At 41.9% G+C, this 27,666-nt stretch overlaps 1 protein-coding gene across 4 annotated transcripts in view; it reads right to left on the bottom strand.

The window, feature by feature from the left end:
- NEXMIF (neurite extension and migration factor) overlaps positions 1-27,666 on the bottom strand; it is a 171,051-nt gene that overhangs the window by 93,707 nt on the left and 49,678 nt on the right. The window lies entirely within an intron of this gene.

Raw genomic sequence — 27,666 nt, 5'->3', positions numbered from 1 at the left:
ATAAATGCATTTGCTAATTCATTTTTATTCTGTATGAAAATGTAAATTGGGTGCAAAAATAAAACAAACAGAAGAGGCCTAATTATTTATACAGGCATTTTAATCAAACAATGAATAGCACACAGCAACCTTCTACATCAATTAATAAAGCTGGCTTCTGCAAAACAAAAGAGTTACACCATGTGCCCTAATTATAAAATCCAGCCTGGAGATGCTTGGGGGTTTTTTTTTTCCTCCCCCCATACACCTGGCTTAATATATACCCACTGCATTCCTGAGCTGAGGACACTCTTAGCCCCACTCTCTATTTACAAATTCATCGCTGTACTGCGTATTTACTAATGTCTCTGACAGTAGGAGTGGTCATAATGCAGCACTCCGAGGCAAAACAGCAGCTAATTGAACGCAGGGGCTGGGGGGGGGACAAGGACAGGGGGGTCTGCCTCCCTTTCTCTGTGCAGGAGGCAGCTGCTTCCACTTAAGCTTAGCACATTTCACAAGACGAGGATAAAATAGGAGGTATTAGATGTTTGCATTAGATTCCAGGGACCCGCCTCTATGTTTTGCATTAACAAAGCATGCTTTACAACGTGTTTCTTCACGTCTTACCTTGGGCTTCACTTGATCAAACATCATTCACCACCGTAACATATGTGACCAAACTGGCTAATGATGAGCTGTCACCTTTTTGACGAATCAGTACATATGCCTTCTGAAAGCAGATCTATCAAAAGAAGCTCCCAGTGCCTTGCAGCTTCACGCACATCCACAGCGCAGGGTTTTCGGACTGCCTCGGAAGGGCTGGTGCAGCAGAGCAGAGGAGTCGACAGCGTCTCCACACAAGCAGTCCATGCTAAACAGCCCCAGCGATAAGTGTATTTTGTCCCCAGTTCTGTTGAGTTTGGGGGTGCAGGGGATGCTGCTTGTTTATTTTTATGTAGCAACAACAAAAGGCACCATAGAAGTTGTTAAAACCCCTCTGAGGCATGAAGCCCAAGTTAACGCATGCTTTATGTATTGATCACTTTCTCAGTGCACAAACCCCAAAACTACTTCAGGGTTTTCTTTGGGGCTCAGCAACATGTGGTTTGATCTGGGGCACTTAGAAAGCGGGGCCATTAAGCCAGAACAGACTCCTTCACTGGAGTCAGTCTCCCCTTTTAAAAAGCATTAAGAAGCTCTCCCCCATTCTCATCTAAACAAACACAAAACACACCCTGGAGCTCAGAAAATGCCTCAATTCATGTTTTCAAAGCACCTCTCCCTCTTCCCTGCAGCTCATGGGTGGGGAAGGCACATGTGCATGAGCTTCCCAGAAGGGATGAGGTCTCACACAAGGAGATAAAAACCGCGCAAAAAGGGCAAAGAGGACATCCAAACGCAAACCAGGGCTCAGATTCCCATCGTGTCCAGCAATGTGTGTTAGCATCTCCACACTAACAGCCTACCATGGGTAATGCTGGCAGGGAAAATGCAACAGTCCAGTGTACCTTCACAACAGCGGTATCAGCCTCCAGGGAGCCAGGTCCATCTTCTGCATGCTCATTTAGCGCTTGTGCTCTTCCCCAAGTTCACAAAAGATGTTGGCACTGCCAGGGCTTGGGAGCTTCCACTCGACTAGGGCAAGCTAAAAGCTTTGGGTGCATCCAATCGCCCAGCTGTACAAGTGGGTTACAGTGGTCACTTATGAGTACAGAGTGTTTTGAGGACTATTTCTAAAAAGGGCAGCTCATATTTTGTTTTTACAGAACGTCTAAAAATGGTGAGGAAGTCAGATCAGCATCTATTCACACAAATGGAAAAATATTTCTGTAAAATAAAACTAAATACGAGAGACAGATTCCCTTTTAGCAGCATGAGGCAAGAGACTGATAAATTAATTTTTAAAATTTCATGCTAGAAAAATCATACTTATTTAGTAAATTTGATCTAAACAATAATCTAGAAAAAGTTTTACATGCTTTAGGAGTTTGGGGAAGATTACTTTAAAACCCAAAGTGTATGTTTACAGATTATGTTCTGTTTCTCAACAGGTAGGATAGGTTGGAATAAGCAACAAAAGTGATGACCGTACTTGGCACCTTACTGAAACCATCCACACTTACTTTGTATACTTGCAAGTCCTTCATCCAGAAGTCAGGCACTGCAGTGCCAATAATGCATTTGGTACTTTCCACAAGGCACAAAAATACAAATATAGAAATGCAATTGCAATTGAAATCTGTAAGAAAAATTGATTTTTGAAACTCGCACCAAATGTAATCAGATACTATTGAAGTTCAATTATTCTTTGTTATGTTTAAAAAATTTTGTTAATATGTGTTTGATTCTACTAGAGAATATCATTTAATTAGAAAGCTCTCCAAATTTCAGAACTGATGCTTCTGTGTAGTCAGAGAAAATGTTCAAAAATGTACTTGTCAGCTTATGTTGCATAATAGACCATGTTTCAAAGGAAAGCAAGTTGCACACTCAGTGCCTGCAATTACAAATTACCAACATGAGTCATGTTTTGGGTTCAATTGCACGTAGGTGCCTTATGCCCTAAATCTGAGTTGCCAAAGTTGAAACAATAGAGTTTTCAACAGCACTTGCACTGATAACCAAAGCCAGACACCAACAAAATACTTCATAGAGACTACAGAACAGAAAACATCCACTTCTCCATATTATCTTGATATTGCAATTCCAAGAAATAATGAGAAGAAAAAAAAAAAAAAAGCGCAGCAGTTCTTGAGTTGCTTACTCCTAACTCTAAATCTGGATGTGCAACATGGGTCTGTGCAAGTGGCACCAGCTGACTCCCCACATTAATGTTCCCAAGAGATGCTTGGATGCCACCACATAAAAGTGAGACACATTAAAAATGAAGACGATAACAATGAGTACCAGGTCCATTCTGCCACTAAAGGAGTTCACCAATTTGCAGTCATCAATGTGCAAACCTCAGTATCCACAGCAAGAATAACCCTTTCTTCTTCCCTTCCATCCTCTCAAAGTCTTCTTCAGAAGTACAGGACATGACCATTGAACAATACCACTCTTAGCCAGAGAAATATAATACATAATTACTGTTAGACTGTACAACTTGATGCCAACCCCTCCTCCTGTAGACCCTGTAACAATCTATTAGTAACATTTATTACTGTACTTTAACAACTCCTGTAATGATTCGCCTAAAAAATAAAATAAATCATTTTTATTGCAGTTCTTTGCCTCTTTAGGAAGATACAGCACACTGACAAATAAAATCTACCCACTGAACAACAAGACCTTAGCTGTGACATTGTGAGCAATGAAATAACACTTGGAGAATAGATGTATTCCAGAACCAGATATCCCCAGGGAGCTTGGATGTTAAAAGCAACAGCACTTGCAATTTTGGATATACACATCTGAAACATCCTTCCAGGCTACACCACAAATTTCACAGGTAAGGAAAAGGAAAAAAAACAAAAACCCCAAACCCTAAACCTAAGTGCTAACCAGAAATGTGATTCAGAGAGGAGAGATGCTGCAAACAGGGCTGATTTCTCAGCTAGCAGCATGACTTCTCCTCTTTGTGATTTACAGATACTTAAAAACAAGTAGGTTAATGAAGCAACAATACACTGACTGCAGAGCGCTGATTAATACAAACTTCAGAGCATAGTGATCCATGAGCCAATTCAACACTAAGGCAATGTCCAAGCGATTTGGCTGAGTTTATTAAAAAAGAGGTCTTGAAAAAGTTACAATAGCATTTATTTAATAGTGTAAACTAAATAAAATAATTCCTGAGAAAGAACTGTATGCAACTCCACTGTATGTGGACTAAAAAATACGTATGGATAGTTTACAGAATTCCACTTTTCACTCTGCATTTTGATCTCAGCTTGCTTTAATATTTTCGCTATTACCTTTTTAATAGTTTAATTTAGAATGAGCTTGGTCCACCGAATTGATTGCGCAGTTAACCATCAGGACTCTAAATGAGCCTCTGATGCTCAGTGAGTCTCTTTGCCTCAGTCTCCTTTTCTCTAAGGTAAAGGCAATGCCACAAAAATGCTAGGGATGTGTTTTGAATACTTAAGAAGTGTGTAATTTCATTTTCTGTAGGAAGCATAACAGCATCCGTCCCTTACCCAGCAGGACCAGGAGCCCGCATGGCACCGCTGAAGTGCCGGCACAGCTCTGGAGGCTCTCACCGGCACCTTGACCCTGAGTCTCCTGATCCACCGGCAGGCCTGGCCAGGACCACTTGGTTGGGAAGAGATGGGGTTCCAAGAAAATAAGATGCAGAAGCACCTTCAAATTCTTAAAGGGCTTTTTTAGGGTGTCGTGATGACTTACAAAGACTCTGGACTGGCAGGAACAAGGCACCCACCTAGGAGTGGTGTAGGGTCACGTCATCTTGGCCATTTGCACTAGCTCAGAAGTGCGCTCAGTCCAAGCCTAAGTCTACATGTGTGCAATCCAAGCATTACTTCCCAGAGTTGCATCTGAACACCTGATGCCATGCCTGTGCTAGAAAAAATATGCTGCTGGAGGAGGGAAACCATCCAACTTCTGTCATCACCTCCAAAAACTAAAACATTTGTATGCACCCAAGCAAGCACTGTGGTCCTTCCAGCTAACCACAACATACCACAGCGGTATTTTACATTTTTCTTTTTTTCACAACAAAAATCAACACAGGTACAATTTCTCATTTGTATGTCAGTATTTCTACCTAAAATGAAGATCTCCTGAGACGCACAAAAAAAAGAGACAGAATTGACAGGGAGGGGCCTTGAGTGGGGTTGGTAAGACCATACAAGGTCATTTTCTTAACCAGCTTTTCCATCTCTGACAATGGTGTAGCCAAGCCCAGAAGTGATCTGAATTACATGATGTCTCTTTAGCAGTCATTAATACACTACTGGAGGTCTCAACCCAGTTCTTTGTGAACAAATGGTTGTATAAAAATAGCCATTACCTAAGATGACCATTTTCATTCCAGGACAAAAGAACATCAGGCTGAAAATTGCAGAATTAATCCCTTGACACTACAACCCACCACAATGTCTTGTGTTTAATTTGCAGTGGAAAAAAAAAAAAACCAACAAAAATCACATAGTCGTGACCAAGAACAAAGGACACATCATGAGAATTAATTTCGACATAACTACCACTGAAACACAGGGCAAACCACACCCTCTATTAAAAGTTAGGCCAATGGCTACTGGGCATCAACTGAAAACAGAGATGCTTGCTTTGTTTCTGCTTGAATTGTTACAACCTGGCTTCTTTGCTATCAGACTCAGCCTGGGATTGAAGCGGGAACAGGCACCAAACACAGAGATATCAGGGTGCAACAGGGGAAAACTGCTCTGGCCATGCTTTGTCTTCTTTACAAGGGATCTGCAGTGCTGCAAGTGTTGCTCCAGGACCAGAATCTCTGCTGCTGCAATCGGTATGCTGAGTTTGTCACCATATAACCCAACTGGTTAACAAAAAAAAGTTAAGAAATCCCCAAACCACTAACGACATATCAACAAACAAAGCAAAATAAAGGTTTGTTTTATTTGACTCCAAATGCCTCCACTATTTGTAGATTATTTTTTTTTTTACATCTATATCTACCATCACCTAAAGAAAGGGCACACTTGTTGGAAACAATGGGCCACCTAAGGAAAGAACCCATGTGTTCCCTTCCATCTAGCCTGCTGCATCTCCTCGTTCTTCACAGTAAAACTTGTCAAATTTATGACAACAAAAACCTGTCCTTTTGAAACCCCGGGGTGGGGCCACGCTGGGACAGAAACAAAAGTTTACAAATCAATCTTCAAGAAAATGTAGCAGGATGAAAGGGCCATTTATACAAGCAGAGCAGTTATTTGTTGTGACTCGAATACTATTAAATGAAGTAGTAGATTAGTGCTGTGTTAGCATCAGATGCAACAGCTCGTTTATAGTGACTAACCAGGGCAAATAGGGATAACTTTTAATGAAACAAGCAAGTCTGCAGCTTAAGCTGAGTTCTCAAAAAAGATACCTAAAAGAGCGAAGGTGTAGAAGGAAGAGTAAACAGTGATCATAATGACAGAGCCAGCTTCCTCATGGCTGCTGTGCTGAACCTCATGAAAGATGCTCTCAAGCGAGACTGGCATCAAGACATTGCCCCCCCCCCCCCATCCAGCTCCCAGGCTGGCCACATCCACCCTCCTTGCTTACCGACCTTCCCTTCCTCCAGTGCCACCAACCTCAAAAATCAAGCTCTTGCAGATGAAGGATGAAGAGAAAAAAAAAAATTAAAATAATAATAATAAAAAATAATCAGTGAACCCATTACTTAGGGTTCACAGAGAACCTTTTAGGCAAGGCCTAAATGTCAGGGTCCCCCTGCAAACACTGGTCTGCAGGTGGCAGCTGCATTCTGCTGTCCTCGGATTGTATTAAAAACATCTGAGCACTCTCCTGTGCTCCCTGTATATTACTCAGTATTTAGGGAGGTGCTGGCAAAGGTTATGCCTAGAAGTTTACCTCTGAATGAATACTGATAGGAACGAAAAGCAAGCAGATGTTGGATGACTAACTTGAATGCGCTTGAACAGGATTTTGGAGCAAATCAAAAAAGAAAAAGTCCCTAGGGGATCTATTTAGATTTTATGTTCAGCATAGTGCATATTCATTAAAAGCACAGTCACCGGTGTAGGTATGCACTAACACAATATTGGTTTAGCACACAGGGAGTCTGGGACTGATGCACATCTCTCTAAATGCCTCTCGGGTGCCCCACCACTGCCCAGGGTAACAACACAGCCCTGGCTGGGGAGAACTGCCCTCAGTGAAGCTTTTATTAAGCATGTTATTGCAAACGTTTTAAAATGTGTTTCACTGTTTCTACCCTGTTTTCATAAATACACGCCTGATGTCTCTTAAGGAGGTGTCTCAGCTACAAGGGAAAGCAGCAGTTCATTTGGTTTTCATTGTCCAACTGGAAAGAATGTTTTGGAATGGAGAACACTTGCAGTTTTCAACACCTAAAGAGCGACTGCTAAAAGAAATGAGGAAACGGAGACAAAAAAGAGGGACTAATACACATTTTGACTTTAAAGTACTAATAAAATCTGCATTTAGCCAAGTTGCAAGTTGTAGCTGAAGTGCCTGCTGCAGCAAGGCAGCAGTCCTGAAGCCCTGAAGGCAGAACCGGTAGTGCTGAGCGGCCCCTGGGGAGAAATGCAGCTGGAGGAGAGTGAGTGCCACCTCAGACAGCAGGTCACAGCCACACCAGGTCACACCAGAGGGCGAGAACCGGTGTCAGATCCAGACCACGCATACATCTACAGCCAGCCGGTCCACTGGGCTTCTCCTACCGTGGACACTGGCATGACCCACCCAAACTGACCAGGCTGCACATCATCACATGGCCTACCATGAGATCGCAGCTGTGTGTCAGACATAGCATAGCTTTGGACCTGCAGTACAGCTGTAAAACATCTCAAGAAGCCAGTACTGAACGCAAAGTACTCTGACTTGATGTCCTGATTTCAACCAGGAGAGTGGTCATCTGGCCAGGAGGTTCAGCAGGGTCGCTGGTATCATCCATCCCGGATTGCTCATAGTCTTCATTACATCACTTTACCCCCCCAGATGACAAATAGCACTTTAGCACCATTCCCAAGTACATGCTTTCCTCCTTCACTGCCGACACTTCCTGACCCCTCAGGAACTTCAGCCGAGAAGCCGAATGCTGTCAGCCCCACTGCAGAGCCTCGCAAAAGAACACATTTAATCAGCTCAGCCTTGATTTATATGTCTGCCTCTTACGAAGCCCAATTTCCGACGCTGGAATTCTGATTTGCTATCACAACCTCTAGACCTACAGCCAAAGACTGTCATTTTTAACGCTGGTCATTTGGCAAACCACAAAGAAAGCTCACAAATCCAATAAAAGAGGTGTTTAAAAAAATAAAAATAAAAATAATTTGAAATTCCACACAACGGTTCTGGCCTGCTGCATAGCAATGGGGAAAAGCACACAGTAAATCACTCGTTTGACCGCTGGGCAAGGGCCAGCATTCACTGAGAACCTGGCTGGCAACAGCACTTTCTCAGGTTCCTCACAATGGGCTGCTTGAATTTGCTTTTTAACTACCCAGAGGTCTGACATCAGCCTTTGCTGGCAAAATAGTCTCAGAAAAAATTGCCTGAGTACCTGGTGTGCTGCAGCTGCATGTGTACATAAAAGATTCAAATTCAGCAGAGCCTCAAGGATCCAGGTTTTTGACAGAGGACCCCACTACAAATGAGTTATAAGTAAAAAAAGACCTAGATCTATTTAGAACTGAGAAAGTAAGGCTAAAGAAGTAAAACCTTTACTTAAGATGTGCAGTACCCCACCTCTTTTTTCTGTCTTCCCATCCATTTCATTCACCAGTTGCAGCTCTGGAGTGGGACTGTCACTCAGTACGTGTGCACCCTCCATCTGCATCCCACACATGGGAGAGATCTCCACCACTATGTCTTACACACCTACAGCTACTTTTGTAGGGAAACTGATGCTCAGCTTTGTGTGACTTCAGATATTGTTCTGGTACACCCAAACCAGAGCCCTGTACAAAATTAGCTTGTAAATACCCACAAGGAGCAAAAAGACAATGGATACTAGTTAGAAGAGAGGCAGGCACACTGTTTACACACAACATAAATCTGATCTACATTTCATTGGTGTGTAAAATCAATTTAACAGCAAAGGGGCAAGCAAGTCCTGTCTCTACCTGACTTAGTGGGTTTGTAGCACCTACACATAATTTTCCAGACACTATCTGCAAAAAGTGCACTCTGGAGAGAAACTGAGGCAGCAGGCTCAGTGATCCAGCTATCTCATTTCCACCTGTGTTTAGCCTGTTTCTCTGCTCCTCTGTGAGTTGCCAGACAATACAAGGAGAGAAAACCACTCACAGGTTAAGCTGAAAGCAAACACAGAGGTAAAAGGGATGACTTCATGCTACAGAGTTCAGGCAGTCCAGTAATGCTGCACACCAGTTGCTCCCAAAATTTACCCTGGTGGCATTTCTTATCCATCTGCAATGAGAAGAAGCACATGTTACATGGCAGGCTGCACGCAGTGGTTAGAGAGAGGACTATATTAGCCTGTTAATGCTACCCTAGTATTTTGTGCCTCCAGGCACAAAATATCCTTAGGACAAGTGGTCTGACAATTGGTTAAAAAAAGCAGAGAGGGTCAATCTCTGAAACATAAGGCTTGTGACCACCTATATACTCAATTTCAGCACTAATTTTCTTCCCTCCATGGTCAAATCCTGCTGTTTACTCCCACCTACATAACATCATGCAGATGGGAAACACTCAGCATAATTCTTCACTCTTATCTGTCCCCATGCCCCTCCAAAACCTGATTGGATTTCCTATGCATCAAGACAAAAATCATATTAAACTGCAGGGAAAAAAAAAACAACAAACCAAACAGCCAGCTATGCTACACACAGGATTTGCATCTGATCCCAAATTTCCTTCACACCCAGTGCATACGTTTTACAGATTTCTACCATAGCAGGACTTTCATCCCTCTCTCTGCGCAGCCACTACTTGTCTTGCAGTGTGAGATTGAAGTAGACAAGTGTGAAAGAATCATATAGGGCTCAACATCATTAGGCTCATCCTGAAAGCACAAGAGTTGACAGGTCTGAGGAAGCAACTTCCGATTTTCCCCTGGGGCTCAGATTTGGGGGCTTCGAGGTTGGGAAGAGAAAGGAAGATCTTCAGAAAATAAAGCCAGGGAGGCTGGGTGTTTGTCTTTTTCTTTGCAATCCTGGGGCAGTAGTGAGGCTACCAGGGCATCAAAAATTATGAAGAATTAAATAACTATGAAAGCCTCAAGTTAAATGTAAACCCAAACTGAGAAAACACAATGAAAGTTCAGCCTGTTAGAAATAATGTGCTGGGCAAAACATTAACACATTTACACTTGAAAGTTGTGAAAGAGTCAGAATGATCCTGCTTAAAATTTATCAGTCAGACAAGATCTGATTTCAGGGCAGAGCATCCTGCAGATACATAAAAGAAAGTACTTGAATAGGCACCATAACACATATTAATTTATTTTCTGCCAAATAAGATCAGTGTCCTTTCTCCACAAAATAACACTCCCTGCAAAATGTTGGAGTTCAGTGTGCTCACAGAAAAAGAGGTCAGAAAATCAAATGCCCCAAAATGTTTCACTTATTAAGCAGGCTCAGTTGCACACTTTAGGGCATTTGGCCTTAATTCAAACTGCTGTATTTGTACAAAATAAAAAATAAAAATAAAATATCCTCACCTTAAAGGCTAGCAGATCAACTTTGCCTGAAAGGTCAACCAGACTTTTCCTGACTGAATCAATTGCAAAGTCAAGACTTCACCCACTGGAAAAACCCAGTGGTTTAAAGCTTGTGTCTATTACATATGCAACAATTACCTTGCAATCATTACAGGTAAAACCCATCTTCCTCAGTGGCTCGTGGAAGGATAACTGGCGTCTCTAAATGATAGCAGCAGCTTAAAGTAATAACTGCAGGGGTTTGGTCTGGGTATTTTTAAAGTTTTTTTTATTTGTATGTGGAAATAAGCGTGAACTGCTGAAGATCAAGTCAAACACATTCCCTGCAGCTACAGCCATCAAACAGGCAGGCAGCTACATTTTGTACCAGCTATAACTTTTCACTGGCCTTTTAGCTTAGCCTTGTTCAGAAAACTCTGCAATAACTCAATCTGGACAGCACAGAGGCTCAGATCAGAGAGGAAAGGTCACTGATACATAACCAAATCAAGGTGGTGTGTAAACATACCAACATGATCTATCAGTCTGGGAACCCCAAATCACCACCCTCCAAAAGTGCATTTTTCAGCTCAGAAGATGGGCAGTCTTCTCTGTGGTACATTTGGTTGCTAGCTAGGAAAAGATGCATTCATCATTTGAAATTGCCAGGTTAAAAAAAATAATTGAAGTTCAGTAATGCTCTGCTTCCCAAGGCCTCCTCTTCCTACCAGCACTGTAGAAGCAGTGCTTAATGGTGAATTTGGTAGTGTTAAGTTTAGGCTTGGACTTAATGACCTTAAGGGTCTTTTCCAACCTAAATGATTCTATGTCATCTGACCCAACAGCCCTCAGACTGTCCTGGGAGGCCCTGAAGCCATCTCTGCTTCAGTTTCAGATTCCCCAGGAGAGAAAAGGTTCCATAACCTGCATGGGTCTGTAGTGTCGTGCTTTCACAGCAAAACCAAGGCAGAACGCTGTGCAAGTACAGAGAAAGGCTAAACTCTTGTTCAGTTTAGCAGCAATGGTAGTTCCTGTGATTCTTACCATGAATTTTGTAGTATTCATCTTGATGCTTCTGTTCACAAACTCCTTGGGCTGTATTAAAAAAAAAAAACTTTTTTTCCCCCCTCCAAGCTAGACTTCCAACTCTCATAGCTGCAAATAAAAGACTGGAAAAGCAATAAATGTGCATCCCAACAGCTCAGAATCTAGGTGAGAAATAAAAAGCAAACTCAGTTAATTGTGTAAAAAGTATCACCTGATTTTGAGGAGGCCACTTCATGATTTTTTAAATAAATACATCTGGCATACTGGTTACAATGGGAATATATACTCATTAATTTCCAATCCAGTGTCAGCTTTCTAGATAAACTGAAAACAATGACTGTAACAGAATACAAACATTCCAGATCATCATTATGCCTGGGGTATTAAACAGCACTGAAGAATAAAAGGCAGAATGAATATTTCAAGGGATTGCAGGCAGCAAGAGTAATAGATGGGGATGAGAACCGAGCAACTCCGCAACTGAGCAGTTCCAAGGCACAAAGCACACTGGCTTTCAAAAGCCATGACTGGCCAAAATTTCCAAGAGCGAGCCACAATCTGCAGCATTCCCATTTATAACACCCCCAGGTGAGATATTTCAGCTGCTTGGTTTCTGGAGGATAGGCATTCAGCACTTCTGAAATCATTCCTCTCCATCACATGTGGATGCCCAAACACTGATGTTCCTAAAAAACTGTTTTTATCTTTCTGTGTCTTGGTTTCTCAATTACAACACAGCAAAGTTTCTTCAACTATAATTTCGCAGTTCCCAAGGTTGCTGGGAGGGACTGATTAATCAGCATTCACAATGTTCCCTGAAAAGAAAACAAGTGATGCATGTGGAGACTCCTCTTTGTAATTTACTTATCTCTGATGCACCCCAAAACTGATTGAACAAGTCCTGCTTATTAAAGTGAAAACCAGACAGGAAGAAACTCTTCTTGCTATTAAGGTGCTTGCCAGAAAACTCAACTGCTAATATCTCTGTGCAGCACAGAAAGCCTCTCCCAAAACCTTTCATGTGTCTCTCTATCCGTCAAGCTCCCTTTCTTCTTCCTTTTATCTTCATATTTAGATAATTCTCACTAAAAGCAAGGTGGTCGTTCTTGCAAAATTACCATAACGTCTCTTGATGGACTTTTAAGATCTCTCCTGCTTGTTACACAGTACTTCGGATGTGTTTTGCCAAGAAGCGAGACATTGTTTATTCTTGTATTAGGAAGACAAAGTGTTTCCCACTTAAGGGCTTCATTTCTCTTAAAACGCACGGCGTAGCAGAAAGCAAGTGGCATAACTGAAGGGAAGAGACTCCTAACGGCAATTGAATTTCAATTTCATTGATTAGTAGTATCGCCAGTGTAAGGAGATTTAATGCCGAGCCGGTGTAAATTGGATTCCAATTGCTGTCCCTGTGTAAAAGGGGGTCTCACATAAAGGATTAAACTCAGGCCAAGGCTGCACAATGAACCCACTGGCTCATTCACAATCAGCTTTGTGTACTCATTAGAAAAGGGAGCTAATCACCCCAGTTTGTGCTGGTTTCAGAGCTGCCAGCACAAAAGGCTGTGACCTCCCACTGAGAGTCAAAGACAAAATATCCCACTTTCTCCCATGTACGAAAAACTCTCATTTTGTGCCTCCAAAATTCAACCTTCTGATGGACCCACAATAAAAATTAGCTATGGTCAGCAAGATTCAGCTAACCCTAAAATCACAATTATGTTGCTTAATATAGGGGATGAAGTAGTAAAATTAAACATCTGTCCAGTAAGGAGTCTACCCATGACCTAGTTTTGTCCCATTGTGTGGCTTGCTTGTAAATGTATTAGGAGCATGTGCAATACAACAAAGCACAGAAATTTCCTAAGCAATCTCACAGGTAATCAAAAAGATCTTCCGCATTTTAAGTGGCGCATAGAAATGTATTCCTACACTTGTTGGTACAGCATGGAGGAGTTAAACCACAAGTCACATGTAGTAGAAAGATAGGAAACTTTGCTGGCAAGTGAAGCTTTTGAAGCAGACAATGAAGCGCAGGCCAGCAGGTGGGTAGCCAAGTGGTATGTTCCCCCCACCTCCCCTTTGGTCCTGCAAACAGCTGCTTGAAAACAGAAAATACTCTGAGGCTGGACACCAGCCTACGTGCTCAGCCCTTGCATGCTACATGCCTCTCTTCAAATTTACAGGCTTTCGGCAGATGCCTGCCAAGGAGTCATGGCATCCCACAGATGCGGGATGATGTGCACCTCCGTGCACCGCATGTCCTTGAACTCTCTTCACATTTCCCCAGTGAAACAACATGTGCTCAGCCCATCAAAAACCCTGAAATCACACCGCAGGCAGACAGAGCCCCAGCATGCTGCCTGGTGAGACCCCACCTTGCAGATGCTCACCATCCCCACTGTTCTCCATAGACCCTGGGTACACTTTTGGTCACCACATTTCTCCTAGCAGTTCTGTATCATTGCTCTTCTCATTCATCATCTTGAAATAGCTCAGTGCCACTGCCATGAAACGTAGTATCAGCAATGTGGCTGCATATTTTTAGCACAACAAAAGTTTTGTCCTTTTTGAGATTAGTTAATTGCCCCGTTTCCTCTTCCTCCTCTGTTCCTCCCCATCTCCTGGCTGTTTCCCTGCACGGTCAACCATGGGTCCACAAAAAGCAGTATGGATCTCACCAACCATCTCATGAAAAATACCACAGACACTTCTGAGGCCCAAAGCATCTCCCCAGCTGGTCCAGCAGCCTGTGCACACCCTGTCACCAGCACACAACAGATGTGGCACAAAAGCATCATACAGAAGAATGAATGGTGAATCCACTTACCCCTCTCCATACCCCTCCCCAAGCAAGCTTATAACCACAAGTAGGCACAACCCAGAACAATGTCAGGTTTGCCCTCCCAATTCCCTCCCAGCTCGGGCAGTGGGACACATCACTAGTGCTCCAGGGAGAGGAAAGCAAGTCAAGGCAACTGCAGAAACATGAAAGAAAAGGTCAGGATGGTAATTTTTATATTTTATATGTTTTATTTTTTTTAATAGGAGATGTTTAATGGGTTGGAGGAAATCAGTGGACCTTCAGGAAGGAACAATTCCGAAGGAGGACAGTCCAAAAACGTGCTGAAGGACCACTCTTGTCAATGGGGAAAAATTTCTTTGTCCACAGAGGCCTTTGTCAGGCAAATAAAATCTTCTGTCAGCAGCTGCACACAAAATCTCAGTTTCTGGAGGATAAAATCTGATTGTGCGTACAACTGAGATGATGTTATCTATTCACTTCCTATTGGCGCATAACGCAGTTGGTAAAAACAGTTCAACCTAAAATCTCATTCTCCTTTCTCTTTAAAAAAAAGCAAGAAAAGATGTAGGTCTATGGCACCAACTACAGACAGATTTCTCTCTCTGCCAATTTGTATATAAATAGAAAGTGTTTTATTAAATGATAATTTGTTGGCCATAAGAAGGCAGAGTACCCTAGATGCTTTTCAGTGACATAAATTTTAAACTTTTTTTAAGGATATATGAGGAAAAGTTAAATGCAAATGACACAAAAACCACAGAGCATCAAAATTACCTCCTTAGATTTGAGACTGAACAATCCCCCCAATACCTAGTAAAAATGCACATATTCTTTTTGTTGGAGTTGCAACATACGAACTGTTTCAAGTCTCTGTGTCATTTAATAGTATTCACTGATTTATTGTCCCGGGAAGTCACTGGTTAGTAGCTTGGTATTTCATTAACATGATGCCCTTACAGCACACTGAAGCACTTCTTAAAATATTTCACCTAGCATTTATGCAGCTTGACCAGCATCCTGCCACAAGCACATGAATGTCTGCTTCTCTGTCAATATATTCACAAGATTCTCCCACCAAGATGATAATACTCAATCTGCACTTATTTTCCAGATCATCAACTGGACTTCTGCATGCCTTACAACCTGGTCTTTGGCATTCTCAGCAAGAGCAGCATTAGGTCCAATGATCGTTATCTCCATGACTTCAATTTTCCTCTCAGCCTCTTGCAATCTTAAACCAATGCTTTCCAACGTCTTATCCACTGCAGCATGAATAGCATCTCACTTTTCTATAATGTCTGCCAATCACTTAGCAAGCCCAGCACTGCTTGATAAGCCAAATCCATGCCTCCTGACGGTACGAAGCTGAAAGCAGTCAAGCCTGACCCACCCAGCTAGAATGAAGTTTGAAAGTGAAATATCAGGTCTTCAGCATGTCCAGTCTGACTCATTTTTCCCCAGCAGTTACTATTACTGAAAGCAAACTAACATCCCATTCCCAGGATCACACCCACTAGCTCCTAGAAGTTGCCCACCCTTGCAATACATCAACCAGCCTTAAAGGTCCACACAGGTTTATTGCAGCTGAGCCAGATAAATAAGCTTTTCACTTCTAAATATTGGACTGCACATGCCAGGTATTATATCCCAGTTCCAGAGGTAATAATGGCAAGGCAAACCAAGGGAGGCAAGTGTATAATTTGCTGTTCAGAGCCACAAGAGGTGAGAGAAGCGTCTGATGTTGCAAGCCTGCTTCCCAGTATGTGCTCAGCTGCTGTGAGCCCCAACACCGCAGTCCTTTCCTTGTGACTCCAAACATGTCAATTCAAGATGCACAGACCAGACCTCACACAAGCAAGTTTCTTCCTATCTTATGGCAAGTGAGCAAAAATGCTACCTAGGTATAAAAAACCCACACCATCTCCCTTACAGTAATATGCTTATTGATTTCCCTTTTACAGACTTATTCTGATCCCCCATGTTAAGGTTTGGGAGCAGCGTAGTTCTCACCACACCTCCCCATGGATTACGCTTGCTCCCAATGACAAGGCTGATCTCTTCTTACTGATTTAAACCTACCCTGCTTTTTGCCAGGGATCTATGAGGAATCAGTTGTGGGCTAAGGAAAGAAAATCTGTAAAATATAGGGGGGGAGGGGGGCACAGAAGAAGGAGGAAGGCTACAGAAGACATTATCTCTCTTAAAAACTCAAAATATAATGGACTAGAACCTATTTCTTCCATCACCAGAAGAACACAAGCAGCACTGAACCACACACGCTCTAGAAAATTAATACCTGAAGGACTCAAACAAAGTATTTGATACATCATCCCCTAGTCAGCTCTGAATTGTAGCCTCTTTCAACTAGGAAACAAAATAGGGTAAAATGGGAAACAAATGGGTGGTGGAGGACGAGGAAAGATTAGGAAGATAGCTACCTGTAGTTTTCCCTTGTTTCCCTGCTCAGCCACCAGCACCTCTTAACATGCTCTTGCTCTCCACGTGCCTTGTACATGCAGAGGCTTGTGTTTGGTTTTAAAAGTGAGAACTTGGAGCACTGGGGATAAAGGAATGGGGGAGGACGGTGGTGCTCCTCAAGAGCCACTTCTGGAGATGGAAACAAAGACTGCAATGAGTAGAGGACATAAGGATGAAGCGACTTCAGACTGCCATGAAATGCTGCTTCATACAGCATGCACCCACAGCAGGCAAGTCCCTGTCACAAAAAAGCAGAATCCAACAGCTTAATTTTATTTTTCTTTCTTTAAGAGCTACATAATTGTTCTGACTAATAATAATGGACCTGTTACTGCTCCCACTATCCTCAAAGGGAGTAAAATCAGGTTTGGCATTTGTAATTATGAATGCTAAAACAGAAGTTATCAAGTGTCATGTTAAGAGAATAGAGAGCATGATCCTGGGCAGTGCCAAGTGCTCCAAGCCTCACTCAGCACAATGGTTAAGCATCTATTAATTATTTTTTTTTAAAACGTACCTAAATTCATTCCGCTCATGTCTAAAGGATGAACTCAAGTCACACAGCTGGACCATGGCAGAGAAGTGAGGTCCACTGAGAGCAAGGAGAAAGTCCACCCCACATAGAACTCATCTCAACCTGGCTGAGAACATCAGGCATGGGGGACGCTTCACAGCTGGAGGCAGCAGATGACCTATCATCCGTGTCACCCGGCGCCCTCCTCCGTATTTGCTCTGCATTCAGGTGGGCACGTGACAGAGAAGGAAATCAGGGTCAGACAGAACCAATTAGGCTCCAGGAGTCCAATCATGAATTGTACCCTTAAGGACTCCAAAGCAATTGTTGCTAAAGCTAGTGGATGTCTCATCCTATTTACATAATATATGACCTAATTTTGTGTTCACTGAGTATTTAATTACAGCCGATTGAATACAAAAATGACTCAAAATACTCTCAGCACTAATAAATAATGTTTTAATTGTGGTTTTTTATGGGGTTGTTTCTTTTTTCCCCACATGCAACATTTAAATATTTTGAGCACATACCAAAAAAATATATTTTTTTTAAAAATGCAATACTCCTCCTGGAGCCAGCTCTTAAGGGACAAGTGCTTGCTCAGCATGGTGGCCTCCTCTTTCTCCACAGAAACAGGAATTCTGTATTTCACACTCCTGCTACCAGAATTAATAATTCCAGCCAATTTTGTGAACTAGAACCTCTGTCAGTTCACTCACCCACCTCTGTCCCTCTGGGACAAGGCCTTGTCAAGCGTGGAGCATCATCTGCTTGCCTCGGGCAGAGCTGAGACACAACTGTGTTGAAAGGAATTTGAACACAGGTGCTTGAGGATTGCTCTCCCAGCACAAGACAAAGTGCCTCTATGAGTAGTATTAAACTATTCATCAGTATTTGTAAAATACTTAATGGGAACCTCCTTAATAAGTGTGTCTTTCCATCCCACGAGGAGCTACATTGCCAAACTGTTCACAGGCAATCCAGTCCTGACCATTTCTCATGGCAGAGTGGGAATAGCTTTGTAGTATTATATTTCAGCTAATCTAAAGACTTTGTAAAGGAAAGACCAGTTCAAAACGTTTCCAAAACAGGTTCTCACTTCAGAGATAGTGACATAAAAAAAAAAAAAAAGAGATTAGCAAAAGGACTAATAACCATAGGACTGTTCACATACCTTAAATTGAAAGGGCTTATGTGTTCTTAACACATCAGGAAGAAATCCTTCAAGATATCACTACCACAGTGCAAAAGAGAAGTATCAGTCTTCCTGTAGCATATCTAACAGAAATACTCTCCGTATTTTCTTCCCTAGGAGTGACTCAGATAATGATAGCAAGTGGCAAATTAAATCATACCAGTGCTATCTGAAAGCTGCACTCCTTTATAATTTGGAGGTTTTGTTTGTTTTAGGGAAAAAAGAAATACGAAAAGCTTATTTTAAGGATAAGGGCCCATTGATTTTAGACTTCTTTTAATGTCAGTTTAAAAAAAAAAAAAAAAAAAGACCAGAAAAAAATAAAAGGTCTTCTAAACAGAGGTTTATCATAAATAAAACAAAGCATTAGCCTGTAAACCACTGTACCTGCAGAACCAACAAGTGCTCAAAACATATGCAATGTTTTAATCCCACTCAAAGCTATCCACTATTTGTTTTCACCTCAAACCAAACAACAGGAAGAAATTAACTATTATTTCAGGAATTACAGTTTTACTAAAATGATAATGTCCTCCTCCCAATTCTTCTGCTGAAAAGATAATTGCACTATTATATGGACATAAATGAGTAATTAGACACCAAAAAAGCAGAAAGTTGAGAAAGGTCTTTTAGCTTTTGAGATCAATAAAAATTATTATGCTCAGCATTACTCTCTCAAGATATTTATACCATGCTCATCACCTTGGTATCCAAGTTCAATACAAGAAAAGCAAAAACTTGTTCACACGCAGCACATTTAATCTTCAAATGCTTGACAAGCATCAGCCAATACTCAGAACTCCCTTGGGACTTCTCTGAAGGAGCAACTTAAGCGCTCAGGTTAAGAGGCTGAGCACAGAGTGGGACTCAGTGCCTAGAATGGGGCTTGAGCAGACCTTGGGCATAAGAGACAAATAAATGGACAAAAAGTCAAGAAACCTGATCCAAAAAGCCCACATGTGTAGCAGCTCCCTAGATCTGCAGGTACCTAGGCTCACAGCCACTTTCCCTATGCTGTTGAGCCTGAAACTTCGCTTTGCATCTCTTCAACTCTGTGCCCCTTGTCCCTCTGGATATAAAAAAAGAATTGTCCCCTTGGTCTCCTCCTGCCTGGGCAACTCTAGAAGGTCATCCAGGCTCCCAGGCCCCAAGCAGTCAGAGGCCAACAGGATTTCACACTCACATTCAGCTCTGTTGGTTTCATTGCTCTTGTTTGTTTTGGTTTGGTTTTTTTTTAAATCATCACCTTGTCCAGTGTTAAAAATCTATGCACTCTGCATTTAACTCAAGAGTTTGGGGCTCCATTCTGGGATCCAAACACTTAAAAATATGATGCTGCAGCAGCCAAGTCTTTTATTAAATTTAATTCCAAGTGACCTCTGAGATCAGAACCATGGTGAGTAATCAAGCAATTATCAGTGAATGTCTTTGGTCAACACTCAGTACAATCATGGGAAGAAAGATCAGAAACAATCTCAGGATTTCAATCTTGTGGAAATCTGGTCCATGGCATGTTACCCACACTGATCCTTGAGAGGGATGGCAGAGTGATGACTGTAATCACTAGTGTCTTTTGTTCAAATGTAAGAAAACCAGCGGTTAGAGAAGGCTACCTCATAGGTAAGGTCATCACAGACAGAGTCGGTGACAGCAATGACATTCACATCTGCTTCTGCCACCATCTGACCAGGTATGACGCAGGTCCCCCTGACCTGGGGGCCTGGGAGACCTCACAATGCAGAAGAAAGATCAACGCTACCTATAAATACCCTTTAACGCATCATTTTTACTGCTTCTAATTCCTCAGATTAGATTTGGTTTCATTTTTAAATGGAAATTAGAGCTTCATCAACCTTGAATGCTCATTCTCCGTCTACCAGTTATACGTATTATCTATTCATTCTTGCTGGGCTTTAGCAAGGATTGCTTGAATACCTCTTGGAAATGAACAGCACTTTGTAATTACTAGTCTTGATTAATAAACACAGCCTCAACTGATATCTAATTTGACTTCTAACCATAGACACCCTAAATAATCTTACATTTTTTAAAAGTCCAGAAAATGGGGGGGGAGTGGAAATCTGGAAATAGTACTCTAAGGGCTTGCTTTATTTTTTTTTATTTACTATCTGGTATCATTCAATTTCTTAATCAGCCATTTCTTGTGAAGGTTTTATTAATTTTAATAGCAAATACACAATGCAACTCCATATATTCATGTGGTTTAGCCACTAATTAACTACTATTGAACACATAACTTCTGACTGGAGCTTGAACACATTTTTTTTCTCAATAGAACAGCTACAAAGCTTCCCAGCCTCTTGTGTTTACAAGGTCCACAAACATTTCCAGGAAAGGAATACATGTGATATTATCTGAATCATTATACCCACAAGTTAATCTATGAAGGACAGATTCAGAAGAGAGTGGTTAATAAGTAAGGAGGAATTTCTAATCTCCAGCAGTGGTTTGATGGCTGCACATCCCCCTGCTTCCTTCTGCCCAGAACAGGATTCTCCGTGTAGGAGAATAATGAGGCAGGGGGAGGGGAGGAGAACAGAAAATAAAGCTTCCTTTGTCTTCAACAGATTTTGTAGTTTCTGTTTAGTATTTTAATTAAATATTTACTGTTCTTGTGTTTTATGCTTTAATTATTCATTACTGAAATCGGTTTAAAGAGCTGCCATACTCTGAAATGCAGTTCTAAAAGTGATACCTTGGAGCTCCCCATTTATTGTAGCTTAGTGACTTCCACCTCAAGTCTGCTCTGCTTGCATGTCATGAAGCCCCTTGACAAACTCAGCCTAGACACCAATGTGCAAGGTGAGCTTTTTGTTATCCTGATGCCACTTCCACCAACACAGTGGTAAGGACTGCCTACGAATTGTGTGCTGAAGCAGCAACAGATGCAGAGATTGGCTCATTCTGCCCCAGCACGATGGTGAAAAGCCATCACTATGGCTGACCACACGGGTAGAGTATGCTTAGGTAGTGTGGAAGGGCTTTTGCGTCACCAAGGGTCCACCGCTGAAGCAAAAGACACAATCAACATCCAAAAAACTTTAAAAGCAAAAGATAGAAAAAAGAGGACAGAGAATTGTTTGATTCATGGCAGTTGGTGACGCAGTTGGTGACACAGCTGGGAGCAGGACCCGTGGACAGGCTCCTCCACCCACAGCCAACCTTCTCCTTTCAGGGTTACTCTTTCCATGCAGTTCCTGTGTGTGAGGAGTACCTGAGATGGGGCTGCTGAGCGTTTTGCAGATAAAGCCTCATTCCCTTCCACATGCGGAATAGAATAGCAACATACAGCTACAGAAATGCAAATTTAAAGTTCACCTTCTGTGTTTTCACAGCTAGGAGTGTGCCTGGACGACACAAAAACCTGTTGCACTGGCAGGGCCTAAGAACACAATTCTTGCCTAAAACTTCTCAGTTTGTCTTTGCAAGGAAAACAAGGGCTCTCATCACCTCACTTTCACTAAGGCAGGACAGCTATCAAAAGCAAAATCTCATCGAAGGTTGCAGTTTTTGACAAATGACCGTGGTCCGCCAAGCCTGAGGGTCCCTTATCATCTGCCAACACATCTGAAAACACATTCCTCAGTCTTCCCTAGAAGTGCAGCTTGTGGCGGTGACAACCACAAGTCCCAGCTACTGGTGCTGTGAAAGCACAGAACAGAGAGCTGATTTCAAACAGCTCGCAGTCCAACTTTATATTGCTGCTTAAGGGAGAGGGGAATAGAAACAAGCAGACTACACTACACTACATACTACTGTATGACAGTAATTTGTCACCAGCTTAACTGTTGTCAGGTTTGGGGCATTTCATTTTTTTCACCTCTTAATCATCTCCTTTGCCATGATGCTGAAGAATACAGCAGATATGGAGAGAAATCTCCCCAGGAGAGAAAACAAGATGTTTATTTGAGCATTTAGGAAAGGAGCAACGAAAGTTGACAGTGCAAGCTCAAGGAGGGCTTGTTAGAAAGATGACTGGCAAGACAAGCATTGGACACTAAAGTGGAGGCAAGCCGTGCCTCATGTAAGGGAAGAGAGGCTGAGATGGATGGTGCTGAACATCACCCAGGCCAAGGAAGGAGTGATTCTCCTGGAGAAGTACACTTTATGGCTCCCTGCAGTAGGCAAATGGGCCAGATCTCAGAGGGGACTGAGCAACCTCTCAAGTTGTCTGCAGGCTGCCTTCTGTTCCGCTTTAAGTAAACTAGGATTTATTAGCAGCTGGAAAGAGGGGAAGTGGAGCGGATGGAGGCCAAACCAGGCATCCCCCAATAGGGAGATAAGCGCAATAAAAGGCTCTGAAAGGTTACTTATGCAGAGCATTGAGGAGGACTCCAACAGGGATTCGGTACAAAGCTCAGGTATTTGCTTCTGTGAACTCATGCCTCCTAGAAGAAAAGGAGGAATGAGACAGTAGGAGAGGAAGGTGTGGTTACAAAGGAAAGAGAAAAGGGGGAAAAAAAAATCCTAGTTCCTTCAAAAGGCATTGTTTAGTTTAACTAATATTTTCTCCTGCTGTACATGCATCTATCTAAATACCTAAATAATCATTTGCTGAAAAATACGCTGCTATTATTTCTTGAACATTAGATACAATGTAAAATCGGACCCTGAGAGTAATTATGAGGTTCAGGATAATGCTACTATTATTTCTGGTGCTCAGTTTCTGTAAATAGTGTCTAATGCATCTCAGAAGCTCACTATTAATCACAAAAAAAAATAATGTCTCACTACCTAATTCATAAACTGTGAATACTAAATACTTTCAGACTGGGTTTTGTTTGTTGTGTTGGTTTTTTTTAAGAACACAAATTTTCCAAAACATCTAGAGGGCTCCTAAGGAATAGCATAAAACAAATACTTTGCATTTTCAAAATTAAAATTCTGCAAGAGGCTCCAAACCTAACACCAAACACTTATGCAACTTGAATTTTAACCATCTTAACATCCTTAATCTTCATCATGTTTAGTACATTACATTTCTTTGACAACTAATCAATCAAAGTCATCATATCTTCTGTAAAGCTGCCAATTTAGTGTCATTTTGCCCTCTCTCAACAATGATTTATTTTCTACAGAAACTTCCTTGTTTGTTTTATATATGTATATTTTTTTTAATATATAAAAATATAGCAGAACAGATAGGGAAATAAGAAAAGCAAAGCAGTCAACACAATATTGCATTACTCAGGATTGTCAAGAAGAAATCCATGGCTTTCACGGCCTCTAGTCAACAAATCATCGAGGACACCCCAACGACTCAGTGTCCAACAAGGGAAAGCAAAGAATTTGCTCTAAAAGGGCTAAGAAGCTCTGGAAAGAGGCCATCAAAGACCCAACAGCAGTAATAAGCTCTTCTGAATGAACAGAGAGGAGCAGTTAACAGTTCTGGCAGAGGAAAAGCAGGAGACAATTTTGAAATACAGTCTGCTAGTTATGCTCAGTGAGGAAAGCACTACCAAAAATAAAACCGTGGAGTACATAACTATTTGTCCATGACCTGACATAAATGTCATAAAAGATAAAGGAAGAGTGGAAAGAGATCGACATTAAAAACTAACAAAAACAACAGCATAAAACTACTCAAGGAAATGCCAGTTCCAAAAATCACAGCAAATCTCCCCCCAAAGAGCAAAGCGAACATCAAGGGATGCCCACCAAGAGCAGATGTCTCCAGGGGAATTCTGCCTAGTAGAAAGGTAGATCCTTCTGTCAAGTTCTGCTCTTCTCAAAAGCACAGGGGTTTTCAAAACAAGATTGATTTCCTTAATGGGAACAACAGCACAGACTAATTCCATTATTTTCAATGGAGCTGAATTTGAAAGGTCTATTCACGTGTAATAGTACCTTCTGGGGAAAAGGCAGCAAGGAATCAATTCTACAAACCACGGTGATTGAGGCCATTTAAAAAACAACAAAAACAATCAAACCTTTCACAACAATTCAAAGAACCATCCTCTAAAGCATCTGATAGCCACAAGAGCAGATCATCCTTGCAGCGGCGCATCTGGCCGCATTTCCCATCCCTGTTTGCCCGCAGATAGTCTGAATCCACAGCTGCTGCCTCCAAGGTTTCACGTTACTTCTGGAAGAACGTTTCTCTAGACAACTTCAGGGCAAGGAGAGCAGACCCAGGACTTACTCCGGCTAAGTGGTCTGAGCTAATGGTGCAGGGCCATCATCCCTACAGGGGCCTTGGGAAAGGGCAGGGTGGGGGAGAAGAAAAGGCTGAAGTAAAGCCTGGAAGCAAGTTATGCCAACACTGACTGGTAGTTGATATAAAGATATATCCAGCCTACAAGCCTCCCCCTCAGTGTAAGAGCAAAACCGTCCCACTCCATGGCAGCACTGCTCTCAGCCATCTTTAAGAAGAATCCAAGTGTTTCAAATCTGAGCCTCTGAATTGCTTCCTAAGAGAGGAGGGGAGGGCATAGGGGAGGAAAGCTTCCACCTGCAGGTAGAGCTCACAGCTGCTCTTAAACTCATTAGCAGAAATCTGCACTGAAAGATAATAAAACTCTAAATTCAAATACATGGTTAGGGAAGGCATCTAGGCACACAGCAACCTCTCAACTCCTACAGTATGTTTTTTTTAGGCTATTCATAAATTTTAACAAAACTTTCAGGTTACCTTGGCATAAAGTGACCTTTTCACACCACATTAGTGTCCATAATTTGCTGAACTAACATTCCCTCATTTTGCTGCTTTTGAATGTATTAAATTACTTTTGAGGTACCTCAAGTCTGAAAAACTTGTTACAACCCACCCTAGCGTGGGTTTCAATTCAGTGTGCTGGGCACAGAAATCTTACAACACCCTGTAAGCCTTTGAGATAAAAAGTTCTGCTTAAGTTTTACATTTAACTGCACTAGCACTAAGAAAATAAAATTAAGTGGTCCAAGGTTCTAAGTAGGTCCTAAAAGTACCACAGGTACCTCTCATTTCTAGAAGTTACATCAAATACTTCTTCAGAAATTCTTGTAGATCTATTTCATCTCTCTACAAGACTTCAGAAAAACAATTATACTCTTACACTGGGCAATACGAGACACAAAACTTTGTACAAAAGCTATAAAGTACTTAGTTTCTCTTTAACAAAATGTATTAGTCCAGATTTAAGTATTTTCCTCCGTTCAGGTCATGTTTCAGGGATTCTTGTGAACATCACAAACAAACAGCAATTCCTCCACCCCAAAAGTCAACCGAACAAGACACTCGCTGTGCCTTGCCCTGCCTGTCCAACCACCATCAAGATGGTTAGTCAAGCCTAGAAGGAATTGTTATTAGCTGTCTGTGAAAGCATCAGTGAGTGACATGCTAGAGCTGGACATCCATGATGGGATGGAGGACAAAGAGAAGCTATCATATATTAATCTTCTAATAAAGAAATACACAAATATTTGTAATCTCATACTTACCCCCCACATACAATCTCTATTCTATATAGCTCAGGAAACACCTTACAAAAGCAGATTTGTCATCTATGAAAAGGTGTAAGACAACACTGCTCCAATTTCTGAGGTCCTGGACCATGGTGCTGGCAGGTGACATGTCCCCACAGTTATTCCTCCTTCCTCTTATTCTAATGAATCTTGTTTACTCCGCTCCTGTGCGCCTCCAGACAAAAATGGCCCTTCAGCTACCGTACATCTTATTTGTCCTTGCTTCTGCAATAAGCACTCACATCAGTGAGTGTTTAAAACAGTGCAAAATTCAAAAGAAACTCCCCTAGGTGGTCTATGCATACAAATAAGTATATATTTTGCTTTTTTCATAAAAAGACACCCTGCAGGTTTCAAGCTTCTCTCACTGCAAGAGATATTCTCAGGCAACAATGCTGATTTGGTGTAAGCTGATCCGTATCACTGAATCCTGCCTTTGTTTTTGGCAGTCCCCTTTCAAGGTGACTAAATTAAAGTGAAAGTACAGTTCCAGGCAGCCCAACAAGGGGCAAGGCTGTTCTGCAAAATCTAAAAGGCTAAATAAGATGAAGCAGACCTTCAAGCTAAAGAATTAGATCATTAAAAAAAAAAAAAACAACCCAAACCAAAAAACCAAAACAAAACACCAAAACCAAAAAACCACAACACCACAACAAAACCAAAAAAACCCCAAACCAACAACATCATCCATGCTGCTCTGAGAATGTCACTAGTAATTTCAAAACTGGGAAGATTACACCAGCCAGGAGAAACCCACAGCAAACCTCCTGAATTGGATTCATTCAGAACACCTCAGAATGGTCAAGGACATGGGCAGAGTTTAAGCAGCTGATTTATATGAACACAACTAGTTCGGATCATGTCAAGCAATAAAATGGGTCAGCCCAAAACTGACCATGGCTTGCCACTGACCCCAACACTTTCACGACCAGTATTCATGCTGCATATAAACAGGCAATGAAAAACATATCTACATTCGTTTTAAGTGTATGAGCCTGAAATCGCTAAGAAAAAATATTTGCTGTCTGCACCTGTGTGAAATTGAGATTGCGGCTGTAAGTGCTCTCAACACTATGCATGCTACAGCACCAATATACTAATCATTGAAGGATGTTCAGCAGTCCTGTTAAAATGTGACAGTGAAGAGCAAATTTCCTAATCTGACATGACTCCAAAGATTTCCTTTGCAGCAAAACAAGGGCTTGTCAATACGGGGACCTACGTACACTTTAAACTAAGATTTCAGTAAATTAGCCCATGCCCCAGTGTGAACATCGGCCACATGTAATGTGTAGATGCACGCTCTTCTAGAGGTGCTAAAGCATATTTTCAGTTTTTTCACATGGTAAATCACCTCAGATAGAGGTGTTCTTCACATACATCAAGACTGTCCTTGACACTCCAGTTCACTGCACACGAGCCTTTCAGTTTGTCTAAAAACAGCATCTTTAAAATGACATGGCATGCGAAAGACTGAAGGTAGCCTTAGCAAGTCATTGATGGATCTTCACAGCACTCTAATCCCAGCAGGAGATCTGGAAAGCAAAATCTCCAGGTATGATACCTCCTCCTCCTGCCAAAACAGACTCCTTGTGCTGGAGTTGCCTCAACAGCTTCTGGCTCAATCCCCTCTACAGCCCAGCCTTCACACAGGCCAACTGTCCTCCTCACTGCAAGATCTCTTCCAGCCTTGAAGAAGCTGGAGAGTAAAACTAAATGCATGACCACATCTACAGCCCAGAAGTAGGTAAATCAGGCCATGTGACCAGAACATTAGTTAGAGAGCTGAACACTGACAAAAGCAGAGGAGGAACTATCTGGGTCACGTATACTAACAAAGCATGGCAAAGCTTCAGAGCCAGCGGCAGGACCACAGGGAG

The sequence above is a fragment of the Athene noctua genome, chromosome 11 (assembly GCF_965140245.1).
Source record: "Athene noctua chromosome 11, bAthNoc1.hap1.1, whole genome shotgun sequence".
NCBI classification, from domain to species: Eukaryota; Metazoa; Chordata; class Aves; order Strigiformes; family Strigidae; genus Athene; species Athene noctua.
This window is presented reverse-complemented; position numbering and strand designations above follow the sequence as displayed.